Source organism: Physeter macrocephalus, chromosome 8 (assembly GCF_002837175.3).
Source record: "Physeter macrocephalus isolate SW-GA chromosome 8, ASM283717v5, whole genome shotgun sequence".
Lineage (NCBI taxonomy): Eukaryota > Metazoa > Chordata > Mammalia > Artiodactyla > Physeteridae > Physeter > Physeter macrocephalus.
In genome coordinates this window covers 76,140,059-76,160,014 of record NC_041221.1, presented here as the reverse complement: position 1 = coordinate 76,160,014, position 19,956 = coordinate 76,140,059, and the positions used below count along the sequence as shown (strand labels likewise).

Genomic DNA, 19,956 nt, shown 5'->3' with positions numbered 1-19,956 from the left:
GGGACGTTCTCATTGTCTTCTAGGTTTTACTATTTCTTGTGCAAATTTTCACATTTGTCAATTATTTGAAAATAATTTAGCTTGTCAATATTTATACACCTTTAAAAATTCCTCAACAGATCCTCAAAACTTCTCAATACTTTACTTCATCTCTGCTACTTCATTTCTTTTCTCTGCCCCAAAGCCATTACTATATAGGAAACAGTCTGAAAGACAGACACCGAAACGTTAACAGATTTTCTCTGGATGGTGAGATTATAAGTAATTTTTAAAATATCTAATAACTATACAGTATTTGTATAAAAGTAGTGCAAGTTTTTACAGTGATCATTGCTATATCTAGTTAAAAGTTTAGCTACTAGAGCTTTTGAAAATGTTGGTAAATTCTTCTTATGATCTTATTAATTTTTTACTTTCTTAAGTCATTCAAAAAGAAGATTGCAAATAAAGCCCAATCAACAGCCTTTGAAAGATATCAGTGTTTCGTAGTGTTTGTTTCTTTTGCCATAATTTTCTTCTATTCTCATATTTGTTTTTCAAGTCTCTTAAAATATTTATGTATCTTTTATCAGTTTGCTAGTGTCAGTCTTCAAAAACCAGTTCTTCAGCTGGTTGACAAATCATAGGAAACTATTGCTCCTAAGTCTTATGTTAGGTAACAGATCATTCTGTCTTCCCTGAGGATTCATAATTCAGCAGCATTGTCAAACCTCAAAAGTAATAAATTGTATTTGTGTTTAATCTTTGTCAGATCCAGACTAATTTGCTGATGATTAGTTGGACATTAGCAGTAATATTTTTTCATTGGGTACTATCTATGGACTTTGTGTTCCACTTAGCTGTAACTGATTTCAATTTGTAGATGACAGTTGGCCGTTATATATGTATTTCTTTACGGTTTGAGGAAGTTACACTCACTCAGGGCCTCTGTTAAAATAAAGGCATGAACTGCAATCTCTGGAGTGTTATTGGATCAAGTTAAATTGCCAACCTGCAAATATACCCACTTTATGTCATCTCTGACCCAGCCTAGGAGACCTCCTAGGGGAGCAAGGAAAGAAAGGAATAGGTAGTACAGGGTGGTCACCTTTCAGAGCTGGTGCTTCACATCTTCCTTCATTCACTCCCTTTTCCTATTGAATACATTCTTGCTACCTTTCAACCCTTTGAAGCTCCCTATACTCAAGTCCTGGTTGCAAAGGCAGTTCATTGAGCCTGCAGGGAGGCAACCAATCAAAATCATCTTATGTTCCATCTTTGCCAACCTCAGAATTTACCAATTGAAATATTAAACAAAATGATAAACTAGATTTGTTTTTTTTGTTTGTTTTTTTTTTGCGGTATGCGGGCCTCTCACTGCTGTGGCCTCTCCCGTTGCGGAGCACAGGCTCCGGATGCGCAGGCTCAGCGGCCATGGCTCACGGGCCCAGCCGCTCCGCGGCATATGGGATCTTCCCGGACCGGGGCACGAACCCGTGTGCCCTGCATCGGCAGGCGGATTCTCAACCACTGCGCCACCAGGAAAGCCCTAGATTTGTTTTTTTTAAACTACATTTAATGATGGAAGCAGAATGTAAATGAAGGTCTCCCTAAGTAGAATTTTTTAAATGAATTATCCACTTTCTTATTAGAACCTCTCCCCTTTGGCACCATTCCTTTCTGTGGCTAAGCACTTAGCAACGTCATGCCGTTTCCTAGGCCTCTTTTTATGTATTTTTCTCTCCTCTAGTTCTCAAGCTTTCAGAGCTACTTCCCTCTTTCATGCATGTTTATCTGTCCCATTTCTATTCTCTCAGTATCAGCTTATCTGAAGAAGATCTTGGGATCTGAGTTGACCACACTTATGAGCTGTTAGTGTAATGTGACAGGGATAAAAAGTTCCATAGGAGTATACCATGCTTGGTCTTATATGGCTATCCTCCCATGTACAAATTATTAAGGCTGTACGGTCCTCCTCACGATGTGGTCATTGCGGAAACACCAATTAAGGAAAGATGCAGCCTTTAATCAATGAATGGGAGCCTTCCCCCTAGTGTGAATGGAGGAGACATCCCAGAGCACAGAGGGTACAAGAATCCAGAAGCGACCTGACACCTGGCACCATAGCCACACGGAATTTATTGGGACTAAGCACCTTCTGGACCCCAGAAGTATTGGCCAATTGAAGCCCTCCTGGAGGGATCATTGGTTTAACCAGCTAGAACTGGTTTGCTCTTTCAGATCTCCACAGAGAATGGGAAGAGCAGGCAGAAATCAATTGAATTTGTTTTGTGGTGAAAGTTTCCGCTGGGGAATGACTGCTTTGGGTTCCCACCAGCTTCAGCAGGAAGGTTAATTAAATCATTATCCTGCTGACTGGCATTGAAACAGTGGATGCCCTGAATCAGCAAGGCAGTTTCAAAGGTGTTCAGCTGAAACCAGAGTTAAGACCCTCCTTGTCCTGCTCTCTAATGGTGACCCAGCTCAGGGCCATTAACCTTCCACACTGACAGACTGGGTCAGCTTCCATGGAGCTTGCATTAGCTGCACAATTTCCTTCGGAGCCTGATTAGGAGTCACTGGCTCTTTCATGTCAGTTCCTATAGCACTGAAAGAGCTCTGTTAATACCTGAATCGGGAAACCCAGTGGCATTTTCCAGTGGTGATAAGGCACGCCTTGTTTTCCAGGGGCACAAGCAATAAATGGACATGTGACATCTGTCAGCTACATTGTTGCTAATTTGTATCTATGATACCTCAGAGTAAGTAAGAGGATATGCAGGGGCCTCTGGTGGTAGTCTCCACCAATATGGTCTTGATCTATAAAGATTTCTTGTTCTTATCACCATGAAAAAGGATTGTGTAAACTCATTTTTCCAAAAGGCTGTTATGAAAAAAGGCAATAATGAAAGGGTACACCAGACATACTATTCCATGGTGTCTCTTGTTTTGTGAGAAAAATTTAAATGGCAGGGTCACTAGCTGACATGGAGTTTCTGACCAGGATGTTTAGTGGCCCATTGCATAAATGATTAAGCGGAGAAAGGTGGAGTGTATTGCATTGTCTTAGCTTCCTGTTGCTACTGTAACAAATTACCACAAACTTAGTGCCTTAAAGCAACATAAATTTATTATTGAAACCAAGTCCCCCGAAAACTAAGTTTCCCTGCCTGAGTTTATGATTTACCTCTCTATCCAAAACTCTATTATCTTTCTTGTCCTGCCCCCTGTTCCCCTCAGGATGGAGGAGTAGAAAAGAAAATGGGTGATTGAAACTGAGCAGGACCCTTTGGGGCCTTCCTTCTTGGGTACAAAAGCCCCTCCGTGTCCCCTGTTTCTTGTTTGTAGAAAAAAAGGGCTTTAGTCTCCTGTACCTTTTCTGAGTTCCAAAGAGCAGACTCAAGCAGTTAATAATTTTTTTTTTTTTTTTTTTTTTTGGCTGCATTGGGTCTTCGTTGCCGTACGCAGGCTTTCTCTAGTCGCGGCCAGCGGGGGTGACTCTTCGTTGCGGTGCGCGGGCTTCTCATTGCAGTGGCTGTTCTTGCTGTGGAACACGGGCTCTAGGTGCGCGGGCTTCAGTAGTTGTGGCACACGGACTCAGTAGTTGTAGTGCACAGGTTTAATTGCTCTGCGGCATGTGGGATCTTTCCAGACCAGGACTCAAACCCGTGTCTCCTGCATTGGCAGGCTGATTCTTAACCACTGCGCCACCAGGGAAGCCCTGATGCACATCTTTGAGTTATTCTGCAGAGACTAAGATCTTCACCCAGATGGAGGATAGTGACTGCATGCTGACCACAAGCACTAGACCCCAGACTGGTTGGAACCAGAAGGTGGATGATTGAGCTTCCCAAAACATTACCCTGTGACCTCACCACCAACCAATCAGAAGGAAGTCCACAAGCTGCAACCTTCATCCCAAATGTTGCCTTGAAAAACCCTTCCCTGAAAGCCATCAGGAAGTTTGGGTCTTTTGAGCATGAGCTGCCTGTTCTTGCTTGATGCCTGCAATAACTGCTGTACTTTCCTTCACCACGAACTGCTGTCAGTAAATTGTCTCTGCTGTGTGGTGGGTGAGCAGACGCGAGGTTCAGCTCGGTAACGTTATCTTACAGTTCTGGAGGTCAGAAGTCGGAAACAGGTCTTATGGAGCTAAAATCAAGGTGTTGGCAGGGTTCTGTTGCTTCTGGGGACTCTAGGGAAGTACCTGTTTCCTTGCTTTTTCTAGCTTCTAGAGGCTGCTTGCATTCTTTGGCTTATGGCCTCCAGCTAGCAATCCCATCACTCCAGCTTCTTATGTTGTCGTATCTCCTTCTCTGACTCTTCTGCCTTCTTTTCCTTAAAAGGACCCTTGTGATTACATTAGACCCACGAAATAATGCTCGATAATCTCCCACATTGCAAGATTCTTAATTTAAACATATCTGCAAGTTCTCTTTGCCATGTAAAATAACATATTTGCAGGTTCCAGGGAAAAGGATGTGGACATCTTTGGGGAAGCATTATTCTGCCTACCACACCTATTAAGGGAATTGCTGCTTTTCTCTCTCAATATTAGAGCTGTTTCAAATTCCTTCTGCCATGAGAAGACAAAATAGCAATGTAGATACGGTCCCTCAGGGACACAGAAACCCATTTTCCATTATCAAATGCAACTTCAGGAAATGGCCATGTTAAAGGACCATAAAGATAACGGCACCCCCTGGTTGAACAGATGGCCTCTGAGCACAACTCTGAGATAGGTACAATAACAGTTTCATGGTTGGGAAGCTGGGGGAGGGAGGGTGTGCTGGGAGTGCAGGGTAGGAAGGGGGTGTTTGAAAGGTAAAATAGCCTCTGAGTAGAATGCTTAGCTTTACTGTCTCCCGAGTTGCTAGGTTATTTGGACAACCCCCCTAGGGAGAAGTCAGCCAGCCTTGAAAAATAAGAACATCCTCTTTCTTAACTGCCCTCTCGACCCTGAAAAGCTGAGATGGAGTAGAGGCTCAGAGAAATGTGGGAAAACTGAAGGATCCTGGGCTTGGGAGTCAGACAGAATGGGCTTCCAGCCTCCACTCTGTGCAACTTGGAGCATATTGCTTAATCTTTCTGTAAAATGAAACTATCTGCCTCAGGGTTGATGTAAAGACTAGACACAATATATGTAAAGCTTACAGTATACTGGTTGGCTCGTGGCTGGTGCTCAAAATAGTCAGTGCCGTTATAGCTATTATTATTATTATCATCATTTGAAAAGGAAATGAAAATTGGAGTCAAGTCTTCCAGGAAAATTTCTCACACTGTTACAACCACTAGACATTTGACCCAACCAGGGGAGAGAACTTGAGGGCAAGAATGATGTACAAAAATGACTCTCTCTTTCCCACTCCCTGTGCCGAGACACCCGTCTAGAAGAAGTCTTGCGAGAACCTTCTTAGGCTCTAAGGGAAAAAATCTGAACACAGTAACACCCTCAGTCTTTTTTTTTTTTTTAATATTTATTTATTTATTCATTTTGGCTATGCTGGGTCTTAGTTGCAGCATTCAGGATCTTTAGTTGTGGCATGGGAGCTCTTAGTTGTGGCATGCAGACTTCTTAGTTGTGGCATGCATGTGGGATCTAGTTCCCCGACCAGGGATCAAACCTGGGCCCCCTGCATTGGGAGCGCAGAGTCCTAACCACTGGACCACCAGGGAAGTCCCAACACCCTCAGTCTTGAAGATGCTAAAATTAAGCCAACGGGGAAGCAATTTAGTTCTTCAGATACCTGGCTGAGTTACTCTAATTGTATTCTCTTCCCACAAATTTTGAGGTTTTGAAGAGGCTCCATCTTCCCCTCCAGTGTTCAGGACTAATTGATACGAGTCATACAAAGAGAACTCAAAATATCACTGGCAATGCTGATGCGAGATCATGACTTTAGATCTACAACCATGTGGGTTTACCATCAATTCACCCCAATGAGATGAACTTACTTACCCAGACCCTGGCATAACTGGACAAGTCAGGGACACCCCAAAGTGCTGGCCCTTGACTCTGGTCTGGCCAAAAACAGATTAGAATGCCTGTAGCCTGGAGACATGCTTGCTCCAAAATAAAATAACCCCAGAGACGCTGATGGACCATGCTTAGTTCCTTCCACCAAATTCACCAATCAGAAGTCCCACCTCCTCCCATGGGCAAGAATAGGTGAGAGGTAATGAAATAGGCCAGAAGAATTACTCTAGCAGGAATTCCTTTCTCTGCATCAAAACCTGAGGCCTGGATCACTTGCTCAGGGGGAAGCCAGCTGCCAGTTATGACTCTCAAGCAGCCCTGTGGTTGAGGAACTGAGGTCTCCCACCAACAACCAGCACTGACGTGCCAGGCTTATGTGTGAGTCACTTTGGAAGTGAATCCTAGCCCCAGTCAAGCCTTACAAATGCTGGAACCTGTTGTGAATGATAGATTTTGTCAGTTAGGCAGATCAGACCCCCATTTGATGAGCAGCCAATCAGTGAAACAGATACCTAAACAATTGAAAATGGAGGAAGAAGATACAGTTGGATGTGTTGGGCAGCAAAAATGAGGTGCCTACTAAAAAGAATACCTGCTACTTGACCCAGAACTCGGTTCTACAAACAAGGATACATTCTCAGTTAGAAAGCTATAGTTTGGTCCCATCACTTCCTAGCAACTAGAGTGTCATTTTCTCTAATCTTTTATTTTCCCTTTTCCCTTTTTTTTTTGCGGTACGCCGGCCTCTCACTGTTGTGGCCTCTCCCTTTGTGAAGCACAGGCTCCAGACGCGCAGGCTCAGCGGCCATGGCTCATGGGCCCAGCCGCTCCTCTGCATGTGGGATCTTCCCGGACCGGGGCACGAACCCGCGTCCTCTGCATCGGCAGGCGGACTCTCAACCACTGCGCCACCAGGGAACCCTCCTATTTTTTTTATGTGTCTGTACAAGCATATTGCATTTGTTTTTTTTTTGTTTTTTTTTTTTAAGTAAATGGCCAATGATGTGTTTTGACCAGCATCAAATGGACATGGAAAAGCTGTTTTTGTTCAGTCTTTTCTCCATAATGGCATACTAGTTCAACTTTTATCTTTAAATTCTGTACGTTTTTAATAAAGAAAGTGAGGGGTTTAGGATAAGCTCTGACTCCTGTAGGACCACGGTGCCTTAAATCCCAAAGATGAAAACTCAAGGAGTAGAAATAATAAAAAAATCATGCTGGTTTCTTGTGATTTGAGTTTGTGCATGTCAGTTTCTTGGGCAATGAACCCATCATCTTCAACCAATAAGCAAGAGAGTCACTTAATGTTGAATGTCTAGACCTGGAAACAAACAAAAAACAAGCAAACAACAACAAACTCAACATCAAGAAGACATCAGGGGTAGGCTGTGATGAGGTGAGAGAGTGGCATGGACATATATACACTACCAAGCGTAAAGGGGATAGCTAGTGGGAAGCAGCCGCATAGCACAGGGAGATCAGCTAGGTGGTTTGTGACCACCTAGAGGGGTGGGATGGGGAGGGTGGGAGGGAGGGAGATGCAAGAGGGAAGAGATATGGCAACATATGTATATGTATAACTGATTCACTTTGTTATAAAGCAGAAACTAACACACCATTGTAAAGCAATTATACTCCAATAAAGATGTTAAAAAAAAAATACAAAAGTCCAAAAAAAAAAGACATCAGAGCTCTGGAGGTCTCCTAACAGTATAAGCGAAGGGATGCTATGTGAAACAGAGACATGGTCAAAGGGAAAAAGGATGTACAGAAAAGAAAGACAACAAACAACAATAGAAGAAGATGGGTGAGGAAATAGCTTCCACTTGACTCTATGCCACATGCCAGACAAATGCTCCTGGCATCACTTTTGGAAAGCCACCTGGTTCTGAGAACCAGCCACCATTGTTGTTCAGCAGGAATGTGATTGGTGAGCTTGGGTGGGAGGAGGGTGTACTAAACCTTTGATAACTACAGACGGAGTTCATACATCACCAACAATGGCATCAAGCCAAAAAAGGAAAAATGTGATTTGACTAGAAAACATCCACCATTTAAGCCATTGGCTAAAAACGTGCTTTCTCATCTTCCACACTTTCAATCCAAGGAAAGAAGTCAATTGCTATGGAACCAATAATAAGAATCAACCTTGGATGTTGTAAGTCTACTTATTTGAAACCCAGAAAAGTTTTGTTTCCTTAAATAGAAGCACGCTCTAGCAGCACCTACACTCTATTTCATCTAATTCCTCATGAATTTGTATGTACAGTAAAGCAACTCGGTTAGTATGGTCCAGGAAGATGCCGTTATATTCTGATTATGACGACTTCAAGCCTCACAGTCAGGCACGATAGGCAGAGCACTCATTTCCGAGAGTTAGAGTTTCCCACATGCAAGTCTGTGTCGGTGAGTGGAAATGCAGTGTCTGCCTTCCTCATAAAGTCATGTCAATATAAACCGGTGGATTTCCTCTGTTTTCTCAGCATAAGCTCAGAACTGGTGCATATACATGACTTGATGGCTTCCTTTGCAAAAGAGAAAAAACAAACCCCCTGCTGCTTTTCCTAGTTTGGGGCTGCCCAGGACAGCTCTGATCACAGGTGAGGCTTCACAAAAACAAGATGCAACCACTCGCAGCTCTGTTTGAGCCCAGCAGGGCTTCTAGAACACCAGAACCCCTCTGTTCATTATGAGCTTGCTTTCCAGTACCTCACTGGGTTGCTTCTTTGTTACCAGAAGAAGGAAGGCTGTTGGAGAGGGAAGGATGCCTTCTAGGACAGGAATCTCCTTCCTCTTAGCCCCACCTGGGTGGTGTACATCCACCCCCTTCAGGACAGCTAACTCTTAGGTCCTCTTGACCTCCTGACCCCATTGGCCAGAGCCCTCAAGTAGAGCACGTTTCTGGCCTGTGGGGGACCCTGCCTTTCCCCTGGGTCCCATGCCACCTCCTCAGATGGAGTAAGAGAAAGGGAACAATTTCCTCCCTCTTCCCCCTTTGTCTGTCTCTCTGTCTCTCTGTCTCTCTCTCTGTCTCTGTCTCTCTCTCCCTCTCCTCCTCATCTTCCCCTCTACACACACACACACACACACACACACACACACACACACTGTGATCTTATGATATCATAAGAAATATATATTTGGTCTTCATTCCAGTTCCTGGCACAAAGCTTTTAAAACCCTTCTAAATTCCTGAGTGGCAGGGCTGAGTGGAGCTTCTTTCGTTATTCATAATAAGCCCATACCTGAGTTTGTGCTAATGAGGTGACTCTTGGAGGATGGGGGCTGGTTGCCAGAGGAACCAACCACAGATTGAAATGTAGGAACTTTTAGCCCTACTCCCTGACCTCCAGGGAGGGGAGAGGGGCTGAGGATTGAGTTAATCACCAATGGCTAATGATTTAATCAAACATGCCTGCATGGTAGAACCTTCATAAAAACCCTAAATGACTGGATTCAGAGAGCAGCTGGTGGATGGTAACTAGACTTATGGTGATCGTTTTGAAATGTATAGAAGTATTTGTTGACTGGAAAAATAAGCGCACACCGTAAGGGCTTTGAGTTGAGTTTTATTCCGTGTCTTACTGAGGACTAGACCAGAAGACAGCCTCTCAGATAGCTCCAAAGAACTGCTCCAATGAGGTAGGGGAGGGGCCAGGATATAGATGAATGTTTTGCTGAGAAATACATGTAATTGAGCATACATCTTGCTAAAAGATAACAGCCAATCACAAAAAACATATCACAAGTTAATAATTTTAGTGCTTCTCTATGGATGGGAAGATGCAACAATCTTGGGTCATTGAAATTCTTCCTTAGATATGCATCTTAACTATCTAGGGGCTCATATAGCCACAACACAGGAAGCTTCACCGTGAATTCCTTTCAGGTTGTACTGTAGGTCTGTAATGGCAGCAGTTAATGACTTGATCTTTGTAGAACTGGAATGGCAGGCAACATTTTTTGTTTATGTATTGAATCACTGTGTTGTGTAACAGGAACTAACATAGTGTTGTAGGTAAATTATACTTCAAAAACAAACACACACCCCACCAGAGGCAGAGGTAGGGGGATGGGGAATTCAATGAAGGCTGTCAAAAGGTACAAACTTCCAGTTATAGGATAAATAAGTACTAGAGCTGTAATGTACAACATGATAAATATAATTAACACTGCTCTGTGTTATATATCAAAATTGTTAAAAGAGTAAATCCTAAGAATTCTCATCACAAGGAAAAATTTTTTTTCTCTGTCTCTAATTTTGTATCTATATGAGATGAGGGATGTTCACTAAACTTATTGTGGTCATCATTTCATGATGTGTGTAGGTCCAATCATGATGCTGTACACCTTAAACTTACACAGTGCTGTGTGTCAATTATATATCAATAAAACTAGAGGGGAAAAAAGAGAGTATCTGGTGGGTAAGGAGGAATATTCTCCAAGCATTCAGATATCCTGCATTTCACAGAGTAATATTTATATACTCATATAGTTGAGTTTGGGTTTTTTTTAGCATTTCCTTTTCCCTGCATTACTTGGTGTTTCTTTTTGTTTGTTTGCTTCATGGTTTTTCTTTTAAAGTTGAGAATTATGTTTTATTCGGCAGAAATTTTTAGGACTTCAAGCCTGGGAGGCAGCATCTCAAGTAACTCTGAGAAATCTGCTCCGAGGAGACACAGGGGGAGCTAGGATATACAGGAATTTTGCAACAAAGGAAAAGTAGTCTGAACATCAAAAGATTATTGTTCATTAAAGAAAACTAGATATCTCAAGGAATTTAGCGCTTTTCTGGGCTCACTGAAATCACTCCTTTCATGTGGTGTTCCTTTTTAGATTATGTATTTCTTCAGCTAAAAGTCATGTTCATTTATTAAATACCAACTTAAAACTCAATATCTCGAATTAGGATAGTCAAAAACAAAATAACTTTTCTTTACTTCCCTTTCCCCAAGCCATACATTACATCTACAAGAAGAAAATTCTAAATTCTGCAAGGGTAGGGATCTTTGACTATTTTGTTTAGTGATATAGTCTGGGCACCTCCGAGAGTGTTTGGCACACTGCTGGCACTCAGCACTCATGTATTCTGTCAGCAAATGAATGCATTCAAGAGCTGTCAATCATATACTTTGCCTTACTCTAGTTGTTGTTAATTTAACCTGGGGTTGTATGCCCACGGTATTTTCTTTTCACCATCTAAATCCTTTTCAAGAATTGCTCTGTGTGTGTGTGTGTGTGTGTGTGTGTGTGTGTGTGTTCACTTTCTTTAATATCACTACATGACCATGTTATCACCATGGAATGTAAATTCAGGTTAGACAAGCGAATTTCACAAGTATAATAAAGCATTCTGTAGCATGCCAAAGTTTGTATAAAGTCTGACCAATCCAGCTTGCTCATAAACCACTTCCATTATAGCTAATTTACTTAGTTTAACATTTATGATTCTTATAGAGATAATAAATATACTGCAGACATTTAAAAAGTGTTTTTTGGGGCTTCCCTGGTGACGCAGTGGTTGAGAATCCGCCTGCCAGTGCAGGGGACGCGGGTTCGATCCCTGGTCCGGGAAGATCCCACATGCCGGAGCAACTAAGCCCGCGCGCCACAACTACCGAGCCGGAGCTCTAGAGCCCATGCGCCACAACTACTGAGCCCATGTGCCACAGCTACCGAAGGCTGCGCACCTAGAGCCTGTGCTCTGCATGCAACAAGAGAAGCCACCGCAATGAGCAGCTCGCGCACCGCAACAAAGACCCTACGCGGCCAAAAATGAAAAAATAAAATAAATTTTTTAAAATAAATGAAAATTGTTTTTCCTTTACCTTTGCATTAGCACTTAAAATACACATTTCTACTTCAAAATGACATTGACAAATTATTCTAGTATAACACAGCAAAATATAATTCTGCAATTTCAAAAGAGCTAAAAGGGGATCTACAATTGAGTTATTCTCACGTTTACAACTATGATTCTGAAATAAATATTACTTCTAAGCAGCTCTGTTATCAGCTTTTTAAGTTTGGTTTAAAACACACATACCTACTTGCCAGGATGTTTATAATGTTGTATTCCATGTGCTGTCCTGAAAGGGTTCCTCAAGAGCTAACCAGCCCTTAAAACAGTACTCATTCCACAAGGCAGTCAGAAAGAGTTAAATTAACAGGGGTAAATAGGATTCCTACATTACATCAAAAGTATATGATATTCTGCTGCAACTGGGAGCATTTCAGGATTGGCATGTTGTCCTCTTTAGAACTAATTTCATCAGAAGAGTTTAAGCAGGTGGACACTGTACCACTATCAAGTGCATTTAAAAGTGACATGTTTCTTTTGTGCTAATTTGACTTCCCTGAATGACCTAGCTAGTGAACTAGTCACCAGTAACTTGGTCACCAGGCAAATCAAGCCTGCAAGAAAGGAAGCCAGTATTCAAATTACCATGTTATTGTCTGACCCAATTTATTTTCAACATAAACATATAACCTCAATATGAGATGTCTAACTAAAGCAAGCACCACTAACAAGACCAAGACAGCATCTCCTCTTCTAAGGTTTAGGTTTTACCCAGAATTCTTAATACATGGAATAGCCCATACCAAGAATCATTGTTCCCACAACAAAGCCTTGGGCTGCCATGTGCATGTGGATCAGGTGAACAGACATTTTAGTATGTCCCCTACTCTTCAATTTAAATATATAATCCATGCACAATGATTGCTGCAAAACGTGCCATTCCAAGGGGGACAAATGGTGCCTCTCTAGGTTTTCTAATAAGTTTAGATCCCTGATCTTCATCATATGAAGAAGAAGAAACATCTGTATCGCTTGCCATAGTGACTGAAGACTCTTCAGACAACTACAAGATGTGTCAGGCTCCAACAGGCTTCTGGCCCACCTCCCGTACCTGCCATCCATCAGGCTTCTCCTGGTCCCGCCCGCCAAGAATTGGCTTTAACGTTTGCATTCATTTGGAGCTCACTTTTGAAAAATTTTAAATTTGAAAACAAATTATAACACAGCTATTTATACTCAATTTTGTGAGGTGAATTGTTTTCGATGTTCCACTTCTTTTTTCTTACTCTGACTTTTCCGGTCTTGAGTTCTTGATTTTGAGTATTACTCTGGCAGTTGGAATTTGTAGTTGAGTAATGTCTTCAGTAAGGATTCATGAATATGTGGACTGAAATAAAAATACACAACGTGAGAGCTATGAGTTTCAGTTTTATTTGGGGGCTTACTAAGGACTATAGCCTGGGAGAGAGCCTCTCAGCTCTGAGGAACCGCTCTGAAGAGGTAGGTCAGTATATATGTGATTTGGGCAAAGGGGTACATGCACTCAAGCACACATCTTGGTAGAAGGTTGCTGCTAGTCACAAGGAACAGACATCTCAGTTAATGATTTTAGTGCTTTTCTAAGTATGGAAGATGCAAGAATCCAGGTTCATAAAAAATTTCTCCTGAAATATTTCTAACTAAGGGCCTGTTTTGCCTGTTTCCCCAGAGCACAGAGTACCTCATCCTGATCTTCACCCTGAATTCCTTTCAGGGTGTAGTGTAGGTCAGCAACTGTAGTGGCTAGTGACTTGATTCTTGTAGAACTGGAGGATGGGCAACATTCTGTATTTCACAATTAGTAGATTTAAAAATCTCTGACATATTTAAGATTTCCTGGTTTTCAAATTATTTTGCTTCCATAATCTCAAAAAGAATTTTGTAAAACAGTGTCCCTGTCACACATTTTAAAATTGACATATGAAAGTTTATATCGTAAGTTTAAATAGCTACAAAAGATGTATTTTCCAACATGGTATATACTGAGTTTTAAAAATAAAACTATCCCTTTACAGTTTTTAAAGTAGCCAATGGAATCTGAATATCACAGCAAAATGATATCCACCATTATCCATTATAAGCACTGAGAAACCTTATTCACACAAATGTGTTTAAAATGGTGAAGAGATTTTTTTTTTAGAGCAATATCACTCAACTCTGTGAACTCCTGAGTTTTATGCCAAAATGTATATAGTAAGCTATCATTGAAAGTTGTTGTAAACTATATCCATCTATTTCGTTGAAAGTAAAAAACGAGAAACCACCGGACTGACAACAGGATTTTTAAATCTGGTCTTGGACTCATTTATTTTTTTCAGAACTGACACAAGGGACTTCCCTGGGGGTCCAGTGGTTAAGAGTCTGCCTTCCAATTCAGGGGACTCAGGTTCTATACCTGGTCAGGGAACTAAGATCCCACATGCCGTGGGGCAACTAAGCCCATGCACACAACTAGAGAGCCCGCATGCCACAACTACTGAGCCCAAGGGCTCTGGAGCCCACCTGCCACAACTAGAGAGAAGCCCACGTGCCTCAACAAAGGATCCTGCGTGCTGCAACGAGGATCCCTCATGCTGCAACTAAGACCCTATACAGCCAAATAAATTTTTTTTTTAAAAACTGACACAAATATTTCAAACTGCCATTTTGTTCTCTAGCCCAATAACACCCATGTCTCCCAGGTGAAGAGCCATAGAACAATTCTCTGTCTTTTATGAAGTAGGAGAAGTGAGATTTTGAAAAAGGAGGAGGGAAAGGAGACCCTGACCCTCTCATGGGCACATTCTCAGGCAGATGCATTGTAGCAAAGGGTTAATGGAAACGTTTCCATCAAACTACCTGTGCCCAAGTAGCACTTGGAAGTCTTCTCACACTAGGTCTAGAATCTGGTGAACCCTAAGAGCATTTCTCAAATATATTAGTGGTATATTTGATGAAATATATTGGTGGTATATTTAAAGAATATCTTAATTTTTATAGTCTCATACTTATTCCTATGGTTATCTTCTAGTCAGCAATCCTGGTTGTTGTTTCCTATCAAATGTTTCCTTTTTAAATAGCAATTTTTCTTTTTAAAATAATGTATATAAAGATAAATCAATTAAAATTTAAATAGTGGTTCAGATGGTACATACATATGATAAAATTGTTAAGGTAGTATGATATTTTGATGTAATGAGAAATATTAATATATATTTTGGTCTTTGTCCCTGGCTCCTGGCCAGAGCTCCTAAAGCCTTTGTAATTTCCTATGTGATAAATGTGCTAGGAGCATCTTTTGTTCTAATATTTGGTCTTTGACTCTGGTCCCTGATACAGAGCTCCTAAATCCCTTGCAATTTCCTGAGTGATAGGAGTGTCTTTTGTTCTAATAAGGCAACTCTTGCTGGGTTCCTGGCTAGCTTCAGGATGCGAACTGGGCACCAGTGAGACCAAGCCATGTTAGCTGTGTCTAACAAAGGCTCAGGAATAATCCACCTACAACAAAACCAAAAGGTTTAAAAATCAAAGGACTTTTTAAACTGCATCTTATTTTGAAAGTAAAGAAGGACAAATGATGTCAGGCACACGGGAACCTTAAACCTAAGCATAAACCTAGGAAAATGCTGTGAAGAAAGGAAAATATTTGCATTTTCTCCTCAACATTGAAAGAGGAGAGAAATACAGAAAGAGGAAAATACAGGAGTAAATAAGGTAAAAATGTGAGAAGTCCACACAGTGCAGGGCTTAGTCTTTCTCATGAGGGCATTGATCTGGAAATCGTCTCTCACATTGATTCAGACTTGTATTGATGAATATAAAGCAAAAATCTGTGAATGAGGTAATAATACAATCTGAGTAATTCAATAAGTTATTCAGACTTATTATTCAATTCCAATTCTAGAAATCCATGGATGTTAAAGTTAATTAATGTATACAATAGCTTTTTTTGAAAAATATATAGACTACTATAAAAAGATTACTTTTTAAATTGAAAAATGATTATTTTTTTATATAAAGATTTTTAAAAATTGGAATGTTTCCTGGTTTGTATCTGAGACATAGTAATATTATTTCATTCTTATGATGTATATGAGGAGAGTTAATCAAAATGAAGATTTTTTTACTAATACGAACTCGTTTTCATATTTGCAGCAAAAGTGTGTCGTAAATAATCGCTCATTGCTATCATGTTATTATTACTAGGTGTTTTGATGCATTTAAATGAAAACAATGAGAGCTGAAATATAGAAAAATGTAGGCCAGAGTAGGAGGAGATAAATGGGTAGTCAGTGAAAGGGCATAAGGAAGAGCGTTAGGGGACAGAGTTGATGGAGGTTTTCCAGTTCTAAGAGGTCTCAGTCCCAAGTGCCCAGCGCTGTGGAAAGGTGGGTGAACAAGCCAGCCTGTGGAAACAGCAGTAGCTGGAGAGCACCTGATCCCTCCAAGGAGACAGAATATTCAACCTCAGCTCATTTTCTGGGCTCAGTGTTTCTAGGTGCTCAGGGGTTTTTTTTCGCAGGAGAAGATGGAAATCTGGATTTTTATGTGAACTCAACTATTTTTCATATCATGACCCAAACTAAATATAATCTGTAACAGACTCAGGCATCCAGTTGTTTTTTAAAAATTAATTAATTAATTAATTAGTTTGTTTCATCTTTATCGGAGTATAATTGCTTTACAAAAATATGGAATGCTTCACGAATTTGCGTGTCTAAATAGTTTGTTTCATCTTTATCGGAGTATAATTGCTTTACAAAAATATGGAATGCTTCATGAATTTGCGTGTCATGCTTGCACAGGGGCCATGCTAATCTTCTCTGTATCGTTCCAATTTTAGTATATGTGCTGCTGAAGAGAGCACAGGCATCCAGTTTTGGGGGTGGGGGCGGTTAAAAACGACAGTGACTTATCGTAAGAAGTCAGGCTTTTGCCGTAAATAACAGGAATCAGCAAACTACAGCCCAGAGGAATCCCAGGACACAGCCACACCCACTTGTTTGCATCTTGTCGGTGCTGCTTTTAGGCTACAATGGAGCTTCGAATATTTACTATCTTGCCCTTTACAGAAAAAGTTTGCCAGCCGTGGTAATATTTTGACCTTTAGCAGATCTGAATCTGTTGTGTTGAATTATGTTCTAAGAAGATTCTACTAGATTTTAATGTCAAATTATTTTAAGTAAAAAAAAGTTTTTTTCCCCAGAATATTTTAGACCGTTTAAAATAATTATTGTAATTATTGTAGAATCTGATAGGAAATGGCTGTTAGGACACATTTAGTAAAGTTTCTTTTCTGTATTTATTGACCTCAGTAGATCATAGATAAGTGTGTTAAGAAATATACTAAGCAGATAAACAACAAGGTCCTATTGTATAGCAGAGGGAACTCTATTCAATATCCTGTAATAAACCATAATGAAAAAAGAATATGAAAACATATATATATGAGAAATAGACTAAGCAAACTGTAATAAATGTCAGAAATGCCTTTTCTATGGTTATGCAGAAAAAGTGAACCTGAAGCTATTACAAATCATCTCATGTAGCTAAACCCTGAAAAAGGGAAATTACTTTCAGCTTGCACCATCTAGAGATGAAAAATGTGATTGCACACATACCTTACCAGAGTAGAAAGGCAGTAGTGCCCTGCTTTCTCATTTGAGATCTGTTTTATGTCTATGAGGGAGAGGTGGGGGGAGATTGGTGCTCACGGGCAACAACAATGGCTAGCACATCATCAAAAGGAACTTCTGAATAGACGGATTTTTCTAACAGTGGTCTTCATGGTGCTTAGATTTTCATGCTTCTGTTATTTAGTCACTTACTTTCATATGTGACATTCAGTCAAAATAAACTTTTTTTTTTTTTCTTTTAAACCTGAAAGCCTCCTTTTGGCTCATCCTGAAAGAACTGAAGGGTGTAAGTTTTGGACATCCTTGTGTATATGTGTTTGAACATCTTTGTCTAATCTGAACAAGTACCTTCATTGTAGGTAAAGACTTCTTTGTACGATTTTTATAATAACCCATATGTGCATTCTCCAAGTTATTTTGTACTTGAATGCTACTATTAAAAATATATATTTATGCACAAATAAGATGATCATTTGTATTGATACAATGAAATAGATCACCCATTTGTATGGATTAGCTATAATCCCTTTGTGAGGTTTTTTTTTTTTTCGCTACAGAAAGAGAATTTTGAAAACGTCTAACATAATTTTATTGTTTTAGGCTGATTTCCTTATGTTGTACAACTGAAAAGCAAAGTTTTTTTTAATATTGTTGATCCAAAAATAGATGTCATAAGAGTTGTCTTATTCTATTTATGACCCAATTCTAGCCAACACTTAACTCTTTTGATACCCTCCCTCCCACCTCCCCCTCTTTAACCATAACCAATTTACCCCTCTTCTCTAGGGGTGGTATTTGCCTTTTTTTGTGTGTGTGTGCGGTATGCGGGCCTCTCACTGTTGTGGCCTCTCCCGTTGCGGGGTACAGGCTCCGGAAGCGCAAGCTCAGCGGCCATGGCTCACGAGCCCAGCCGCTCCGCGGCATGTGGGATCTTCCCGGACCGGGGCATGAACCTGTGTCCCCTGCATCGGCAGGCGGACTCTCAACCACTGTGCCACCAGGGAAGCCCTTCCCTTTTTTTAAAAGTCAGCTCCAGTGACAGCCCCGGGAAAGTCTAGGAAAATATTTGAACTCTTGAAAATGCTTACATTTCACTGAACTATCCTAAGAGTTTCAAAGAGGCTTCATTAAAAGCCCACTATTATTTTCACCTATTCTTCTGAAGATATAGTGAAGAATTACTTTTTTAAAAAATTTCTTTATTTAATTCATTTATTTTTGGCTGCATTGGGTCTTCGTTGCTGCGCGTGGGCTTTCTCTAGTTGTGGCGAGCGGCGGCTACTCTTCGTTGCGGTGAGCGGGCTTCTCATTGCGGTGGCTTCTCTTGTTGTGGAGCATGGGCTCTAGGCGCGCGGGCTTCAGTAGTTGTGGCACGTGGGTTAGTAGTTGTGGCTCGCGGGCTCTAGAGCGCAGGCTCAGTAGTTGTGGCACACAGGCTTAGTTGCTCTGCAGCATGTTGGATCTTAGTTCCCTGACCAGGGATCGAACCCGCGTCCCCTGCACTGGAAGGCAGATTCTTAACCACTGGACCACCAGGGAAGTCCCTGTTATTGATTTAAATTTTGATTTTATTATAGTCAAATAGCATAGTTTTCATGAGACTGAGTCTTTGAAATAGATTGACACTTGCTTTATGGTCTAGAATGGGAGTTGTCAAACTGCAACTTGTGGGCCAAATGTGGCTTGCTGCTTGTTTTTTGTTTGTTTGTTTGTTTGTTTTGGCTGCGCTGCATGTCTTGCGGGATCTTAGTCCCCTGACCAGGGATTGAACTTGTGCCCCCTGAAGTGGAAGCCTGGAGTCCTAACCACTGGACTGCCGGGGAATTCCCTTGCTGCTTGTTTTTTTTTTGTTTCTGCTTTTTTTTTTTTTGGCGGCGTTGGGTCTTCATTGCTGTGTGTGGGCTTTCTCTAGTTGCAGCAAGCGGGGGCTACTCTTTGTTGCGGTGCACGGGCTTCTCATTGCAGTGGCTTCTCTTGTTGCAGAGCACGGGCTCTAGGGGCACAGACTTCAGTAGTTGCAGCACAGGTCTCAGTAGTTGCAGCACACGGGCTTCAGTAGTTGTGGCATGTGGGTTTAGTTGCTCCGCGGCATGTGGGATCTTCCCAGACCAGGGATTGAACCCGTGTCCCCGGCATTGGCAGGCAGATTCTTAACCACTGCGCCACCAGGGAAGTCCTGCTGCTTGTTTTCATAAATAAAGTTTTATTGTTATACAGCCACACTGATTTGTTTACATATTGTATGTGTCCACAAAAGCAAGAATTGAGTAGTTGAGAGAGGGACCATATGGTATTCCAAGCCAAAATATTTATTATCTGTCTCTTTACAGGAAAGGTTTACCAAACCCTGATCTAGAACATAACTGCTTCATTTGTGTTAAAAATGCATATTCTCTGGACTTGAGGATATGGGGAGGGGGAAGGGTAAGCTGGGACAAAGTGAGAGAGTGGCATGGACGTATATACACTACCAAATGTAAAATAGATAGCTAGTGGGAAGCAGCCACATAGCACAGGGAGATCAGCTCAGTGCTTTGTGACCACCT

At 41.2% G+C, this 19,956-nt stretch overlaps 1 non-coding gene and 1 pseudogene across 1 annotated transcript; both read right to left on the bottom strand.

Moving 5' to 3' along the window:
- Nucleotides 1–12,509: 12,509 nt before the first annotated feature.
- Nucleotides 12,510–12,807, bottom strand: LOC102988792 (HIG1 domain family member 1A, mitochondrial-like; annotated as a pseudogene).
- Nucleotides 12,808–16,534: 3,727 nt separating this feature from the next.
- LOC112065688 (U6 spliceosomal RNA) lies at nucleotides 16,535–16,641 on the bottom strand. Its single transcript, XR_002892179.1, has one exon. It is a non-coding gene; the product is annotated as a U6 spliceosomal RNA (small nuclear RNA).
- Nucleotides 16,642–19,956: the final 3,315 nt, after the last annotated feature.